This window comes from Sinocyclocheilus grahami, unplaced genomic scaffold (genome assembly GCF_001515645.1).
Source record: "Sinocyclocheilus grahami isolate Dianchi unplaced genomic scaffold, SAMN03320097.WGS_v1.1 scaffold247.1, whole genome shotgun sequence".
Lineage (NCBI taxonomy): Eukaryota > Metazoa > Chordata > Actinopteri > Cypriniformes > Cyprinidae > Sinocyclocheilus > Sinocyclocheilus grahami.
Window position 1 is genome coordinate 241622 of NW_015505426.1, and position 8049 is coordinate 249670.

The window sequence follows — 8049 nt, forward strand, 5'->3', positions numbered from 1 at the left end:
TGAATAGCTGAGACGTGTCGAGACTCTAGAAGGTCAGCTGTGACGGGACTCTGGACGAACAGCTGAGACGCGATGAGGCTTTGGCAGATCAGCGGAGACTTGACTGGACTCATGAAGATCAGTTGTGACTTGACTTGACTACTGAAGATCAGCTGTGACTTGACTAGATTCATGAATATCAGTGGTGACTTGACTGAACTCAGGAAGAACAGCTGTGACTAGATTTGACTCAGGAAGATCAGCGGTGACTAGACCTGGCTCATGATAATGAATTGTAACTTGACTTGACTCAAGACGATCAACTGTGCCTTGACTAGACTCGCGATCATAAACTGTGACTTTATTTGACTCGTGATGATCAACTGTGATTAGACTCGACTCATAACTATCAGCTGTGACTTGACTAGACTCATGATCAGAAACTGTGACTTGATTTGCCCCATGATGATCAACTGTGACTTGACTAGACTCATGAAAATGAACTGTGACTTGACCTGACTCGGGAAGATCAGCAGTGACTTGACTTGACTTATGACGATCAACTGTGACTTGACGGGGTGCTGTTGTGTCTGCCATTTTGTGATCAGATTCATCTGTCGCCGCCATTTTGTGAACGTAACCTAGTGCGGGGGCCATTACAGGAGTGAGTGTGGGGTTGCGTTCCTCCGCGATACCCACAGTGAATGGAGAGCCAACAGTCAACAAAGCAAAGTCCAAAAAACAACTCAGTGATGAACGCGGACCCTCGTGAATGAGTTTAAATTTGAGCGGTTGATTAATGCCAGTACAGAAAAAATCTATCAAAACATAGAGTGCAATCAGTGCAATGAATGATGGGATATGTAGTCCAGGGTGATGTGCAACAGTGTGTAGTGCGAGAGTCAATGAAATAGAAAAGGGTGACCTCTGATGGCTAGCAGATGGAAGTTCATGGACCGGATTTGTGACAAGTCCATGTTGCTTTAAATGTTAATGAGCACTGCTGGCCCCATCCCTCTCTTCCAAGCTGCTCTCAGAGAGAAATGTCTTGTCCAAATACCCACACTTGTGGTCTATGCACTTGACCACTTGAACACTTATATGATGTATTTCCTGTATTTGGCCCAAGTGTTCAAGTGAGGATGAAGACCACAAGTGTGTGTCGAACTTTTCATTACCTGATGGGACACACTTATAGTGTTGTAAAAATGCAAGCGTTTACATAGCTTTATTTTAATTTTAAATTCTTTGCATTTTAAAATCAACTTCTAAATGTCTGTTCAGAAGTCCCTATAGCATGACATAATTTTAATTTGTGGTGCTTCTAATTAAGTGATAAAAACAGTTCCAAATGTTGTACAAAATAAATATCACCACTACTCATCTTTGCACCAGTAAAAGTAAAAACACTTGTTTTTCTACCAAATTATTTGTAATGTCTAATTATTATATTAATATTTAACTTGCATTGGAAAGGTTTCCATGACCTCTTGTGAGATCTTGGCAAAACGTCTCACGATTTATTTCCAGAATATGATGCATGATGGGATACACTAAGCCGGAGCGCTATTCGAGATAGTGTGGATTTAGTGTGCGTTAAGGGCACTGCGCTTTGCCATTTTTAAGACCTGGGACAGTCTTGCGCACTTACTTCCTGTCGCGCGAACGCGCTCTCAAGTGGCCAAGACCGCAAGTGTGGGTATTTGGACAAGGGAAATGTTTACTTTAGCCGCATTCATTGTGAAACTTGCTAATTAGCGCATTATTAGGAAAGGTGATTTACAAAGATTCATAAAAAACCCTTATACTCACTTCTTCTGAAGATGAGGCTGGAATGATTCAAGCGAACATAGATGCATTTAGGCTGATTGGGAGTGGCGCATTCACTTCAAAGCGAAAGTAACGTTAATCCTCTGCGTCTTCAGAAGCTCAGATGTCGGGAGTAAATGACAATTGCTACATTCATTATTACATCCAACAATAAAGCACCTCAATTGCTTAATCGGAGACATCTTGTCTTCCCCTGCACCAGAGTCAACACAATGGCGGACTGATGACAACTTACTCAGGGTGGGTCTAAGGTAAGACACCAGTCCAGTCTGTGCTGAAACACTACTGTCAATCAACTATCGTGGGAGGGGCCTGTACAGAACTACGTCATTCTGACAGGAATCTCAGAACAGCCTGGTTTGAGAAAGGGGATTTTAAAATAGGGATTTAAAAAAAAAAACTGGATGGATTTTTATAATTATAGGATGGATGTGTACACACACTTCCAACATACATTTATGTTCAAACAACTTGAAAAGTGAATTTTGCATCCAATGACCCCGTTAAATATTTTAAGATTTCTAGCTGGGGTGGATTGGGGGGCCAGACATCATTCACTGAAAATAATTTATTGTGCACTAATTAGGTCAACCATAGATTATGGATGTATAGTATATGGGTCTGCGTCCAAAACATTGCTGCATAAAGTAGAAATTATTCAGTCACAGGCATTACGAATACGCTGTGGTGCTATCAGGTCTTCTCCTATTCCTGCCTTACAGGTAGAAATTAATGAAATGCCTCTTGATATCAGAAGAATAAAGCTAATGTTGAATTACTGGATATCAGTTAAGGGACATAACGATACTCATCCAATTAATGTTAAAATTTTGGGAACATGAATCTGCCGGGCTTAATAGTTTTGGATGGATTGCAGAAGAGGAAGCTCTATCGAGAGGGATCATAAATGTAGAATTGAGCCAGACAGTAGTAGTGTCACCCATGTCACCGTGGCTCTTCTCTTTACCATTAGTAGTTCTTAATTTGCAAAAAATGATTAATGATAAAAATAGGGTAATAACTAAGGATGCAATGGTTATGCAGTATCTTGAGCAGAATTACAGTTCAATTATTACAGTTTTCACTGATGGATCTAAAGATCCAGAAACAGGTGAAACTTCAGCAGCAGTATATATCCCACATTATCAAGTCAAAATTGGTAAAAGGGTATCTGATCAAGTAGGGGTTTACACAACAGAGATGGCTGCGATATTGTTAGCTACCAGGTGGTTGGAGGATTCTTGACCAATGAATGTGGTGATATGCTCAGATTCTTTCTCAGCATTATCAAGTCGAATTAGTGGGAGATCGTCAAGACAAGATATTCTACATGAAATTATTTTAAGTATGTACAGGGTGAATACATTAGGAAGCAATATATGTTTCCTTGGGGTTCCAGCACATGTGGGAGTAGATGGAAATGAGGAAGTGGATCATCTAGCAAAGGAGGCCCTGAAATGATCAGAATCAGAATCAGAATTAGCTTTATTCGCCAGGTGTGCAAACACACGAGGAATTTTTTTTAAGGTGCTCCTGGTACATACATACATGCATTCATACACATTTGACATGAGAACAGAAAAAAAATAAAAATAAATAGTAGAACCTAACAATAAATAATGTGTATGAATCTGGAACAGTAGATTTATGTACAGATTTGTGCATCATTTACTCTATATAGAACTGAATAAATAAAGATATATGCATATGTATTTACATAATACTTGAGAAATAGGCATTAATTAAGGATGTACAATGAATTATGGAAATGAATTACAGAACGCAGGTAATGATTCATATGTTAGCTGTTTAAGCTGGAGATGGCATGGGGGAAAAACTGTTTTTATGCCTAGATGTTCTAGTGCACAGAGATCTGTAGCGTCTGCCTGAGGGGAGAAGTGCAAACAGGTTGTGTCCGGGGTGAGAGGGGTCTTTGATGATGTTTCCTGCCCGTTTCTTCACTCTGGAGTTGTACAAGTCCTGAAGACTGGGCAGGTGCACACCAATGATTCTTTCTGCTGTCCTAACAGTCCGTTGCAGTCTTCTTAAATCTGATTTGCTGGCTGACCCAAACCATACAGTTATAGAAGAGCACAGAACCGACTCAAAAATAGCTGAGTAAAACTGTGTCATCTGTGCCTGTGGCGGGTTGAACTTTTTCAGCTGACGAAGGAAGTACAACCTCTGCTGGGCAGTAAGCTCATCCAGATCAGTAGCTGCAGCCTCAAAAACACTCCAATCAGTAAATTCGAAGCAGGCCTGTAAATCCTGCTCTGCTTCAGCAGTCCATCTTTTTGTACTGTACACCAGCCTTCATTGATTTAAAAACCTAATCCACCGCCTCTCGTTTTCCCCGATGACTCTGTGACGTGGTCCGCTCTGAACAGCTGAAAGCCCGTTAGATGTAACGCGCTGTCCGGGATGGCTCCGTTCAGCCAGGTTTCCGTGAAGCAGAGCGCAGCGGAGTTTAAAAAGTCCTTGTTTGTGAGGGTGAGGAGTCGTAGTTCGTCTGATTTATTTGCTAGGGAGTGGAGATTCGCCAGATGAATGCTCGGCAGCGGAGTCCTAAAACCGCGCTGTCGGAATTTCACGAGCGCGCCGGCGCGCTTCCCTCGCTTGCGTCACCTGGAGCGCTTGTATAGGAACGCAGCACCTCCGACTAAAATGTCCAGTAAAACATCTGAATGCTCAAATGTTGGCAGAAAGTTATTTGGTGTGCTATTTCTGATGTCCAGGAGTTCGTTCCTAGTAAAGCTGATCAGGAAAAATTGCTTAAGACAGGACAAACAAACAAAAATAGTACAAGTACCAAGTAGCGACAAACCATGGCTGCCATCCGCGGCGCCATCTTCTATAGAATTTAATATTCCACTTTGTAAAGAAGAAGTTAAGGCTATAATTAGAACAGCTATAAAAGGCAATTGGCAAGTACAATGGAATGAGGAGGAAAGTGGAAGACATCTTTATCAGATTCAAAATAAAATTGGTGGTGAAAGAGGAAGTCGTGGCAGTAGAAGATAATTATTTATTAATTATCTTAATTATTCCCTGTATAGAATGAACAAACCTGAGTCTGGGAATTGCACTCTATGTGGATTAGCAGAAACTGTAGAGCATGTATTAATATATTGCACTGCTTATCAAAATGAAAGGATTATTCTGATGGAAGAGTTAAAAGAAATGGGTATAGGAAATATTACACTTAAAAAAACTGCTGCATTTTGCTTGGGAACCCCAATTTTTGCACCAAAATAAACACCCTGGTGTAACACCCCTGTGGACTGTTTGTTGTGGTTTCTTCCCCTTGTGTTGGTTTAGCCCGTCTAATCATTAGTTAATTACCCTCATTGTGTTCACCTCTCTGCCCCTGAGAGAGCATCACCTATTCCTCAAAGCTGAAAAGTGCACCTTCCACCAACCCACGGTCCAATTCCTGGGATATAACCTTGATCGTACCGGGATCCAGATGGACGAGGGGAAGGTGGAAGCCGTAACCTCCTGGCCAGAACCCACTACTATCAAAGAGCTCCAACGATTCCTTGGATTTGCCAACTTCTACCGTTGCTTCATCCTCGACTACAGCATGATCACCAGCCCCCTCACTAACCTACTCCGAGGGAAGCCCAAGTCTCTGTCCTGGACACCCGCGGCCCTAAAAGCTTTCTCCACCCTCAAGAGAGCCTTCACTAGCGCCCCACTCCTAGTCCATCCAGATCCCGACGTCCCATTCGTTGTGGAAGTCAACGCCTCCACTACTGGAGTGGGGGCAGTGTTATCCCAGCAGCAGGGGAACCCAGCCCGACTACACCCATGTGCCTTTTCGAGGAAGCTCAGCCCGGCAGAAGTTAATTATGACATCGGCAACAGGGAACTGCTGGCCTTAGAAGAGTGGAGACATTGAAATTGTGTTTCAATGTGGGGCAGCCCGTCCATTCACCGTACTGACCGATCATAAAAACCTCCAGTATCTTCGTGAGGCGAAACATCTAAATCCCCGCCAAGGGCCAGGCTCCGCCACCACCCAATCACAACGATCCCTCTCACCTGAGTTCTGAGCACCTGGACTGGATAGTCTTTTTCATCGTCTTTGATTTAACACCTACACTGTCGGTACACCCTAACAAGTGGTGACAGAAGTGTGATTAGTACCGGTCAATTGACGTGTGGAGATTGCCTTTTTTCTGGCATGCCTCCCAAATTAAGGAGTCAGCCTGAGGAAGGCACAGTTCAGGATGTGGACCAGGGTGCCATAGGAGGTGACCCAGAGGCAAGGGTGCAACCTGCAGAAGTTTCATCAATAGGGGATGCTGCAATTACGGCTCTTCCCAGGTGAAAAAGACGTAGTATTAAATGTATTAAGAATATACTTGAAATTCAAGTAGTATGTTTATAATACATTTGTATTCCCAACATGCTTATTTGAAGTGCAATAAAAATATATTGAATTGCATTTTAATATATTTCTAAAAAGTATACTAGAAATACCTTGGTAATAAATATATGCTTAGTTGCACTTTTAAGAAATATGCTAAACACAAGCACACTATTAGTGTAACAGATCGGCCAGGCTCACAACGATCCCTCTCACCTGTTCTGAGCACCTGCACCTGTCACCAATCAAGCACCTCATTACCAGCCTGCATAAAATCACACACCTCAGACACCCTCACTGTCCAGTCTCGTATACACGTAGAGGACTCAATGACTTTGCTACTGCTTCCATTTGAATACTTCCTGCATTATTTACCTCCTGTGTTCCTCCTAGTGTCTCCTCGTCTCCAAGTGTCTCCTGTTCCTCCTTGTTCAAGGATCGCTGAGGTGTGTGCTCCTTCTGCCTACATTCCAGCTCCGGTAAAGCCAAAGACCAGGAATTCCCCCGCTCATCATATCCTTTGAGCGATTCCCTCACCATCACATCCTCTGAACCCTACCCCAGTACTCTCTGTGACCGAATAAACCTATTTTGATATATACTAACGTGTTGCGTCAGACCTCTTCCGTTACAATTAGTATATTTCTAAAAAGTATAGTAGAAATACTGTTAATATATTTTTAGTTACACTTTTAAGGGATATACTAAACACAAGCATACTTAGTGTATTTACAGAAAACATACTCATGTTACCCTTACTTAAAGTATATTTTATGTCTACTTTGTGTAAGAACATAACAAAAATGATTACACTTTTAGTGGGTTTTTAATGTACTTATATTGCAGTAGGCCTACACATGGTTATATTTTAAATATTTATGTATTTTTAATATTTGGAAAAGTACAATATTTTGAAAAACATTTTTAACATTTACAATGTACAAACATTTGTCAACTATTATTAAGCATTGCGATATTTAAAATATTTTGTTTATGTTGTTCAGTTTTACTTATAAGGTTATGCTACTTTGGTTGATTAGGCTGTTCATTACATGATATATTAATTGTAATAAGCTAGGTGTTTATAAATTTGTTCAAGCGTGACGCCTTTATTTTCTAATATATATTTCTGAAATTCCCACAAGGATTTCAACATATATGAAGAAAAAAAAAACTTGCGTTTGCTTGTGTTTAAAAAAAAAAAAAAAAACACACTGACTAAACCTGATTGGTTCCAGAGCCATTGAACGGATCTGATTGGTTCGTATGATAATGAGCTCACCCCAGAGAGCTTCGTATATAAAATATGTGCGTGCAAATGTCTCTCTTGAATGTGAATATAAGTCTAAATTTAAACAGTATTATTATAGAGCGGTCGCCGGTCGTGTCTCTTTAGGGCACTTGGAGGAAACCACGCAATTCATATGGATTACTTTGGCGATGTTTTTTTTGCGATTTCAACTTTTTGAAACGTGAACATCTTTGGTGAATCTTCTTTCATCGGAGGAACATAAATCTCTCAGATTTTTATTAAAATATCTCAGCTTTTCTTATGAAGATGAATGAAAGTCTTAGATGGTTTGGAGCATCTTAAGGGTGAGTGATGACAGAATTCAAATTGTTTTGGGGGAACTATGAAATTAATTAGAAAATATAGCGGTATGTTCTTATTTTTACCAGCTTCTGCAAGCGTGTATGGCGTCTGGCTTTTGGAACCTCACTGTGACTTCAAGTAAGATTTAATTAACGCTATTTGTCTGTGCCAGTCGTGTTTTTGACACATACATTGGCAGAAAAAATAAATAAAATAGAATTAGTCATTATAACATGTACAACATTAACATTCTTTTATTTGCAAAATGAAGTTG

At 40.7% G+C, this 8049-nt stretch overlaps 1 protein-coding gene across 1 annotated transcript in view; it reads right to left on the reverse strand.

The window, feature by feature from the left end:
• Positions 1 to 8049, reverse strand: part of LOC107598185 (rab effector MyRIP-like) — a 184349-nt gene that overhangs the window by 142754 nt on the left and 33546 nt on the right.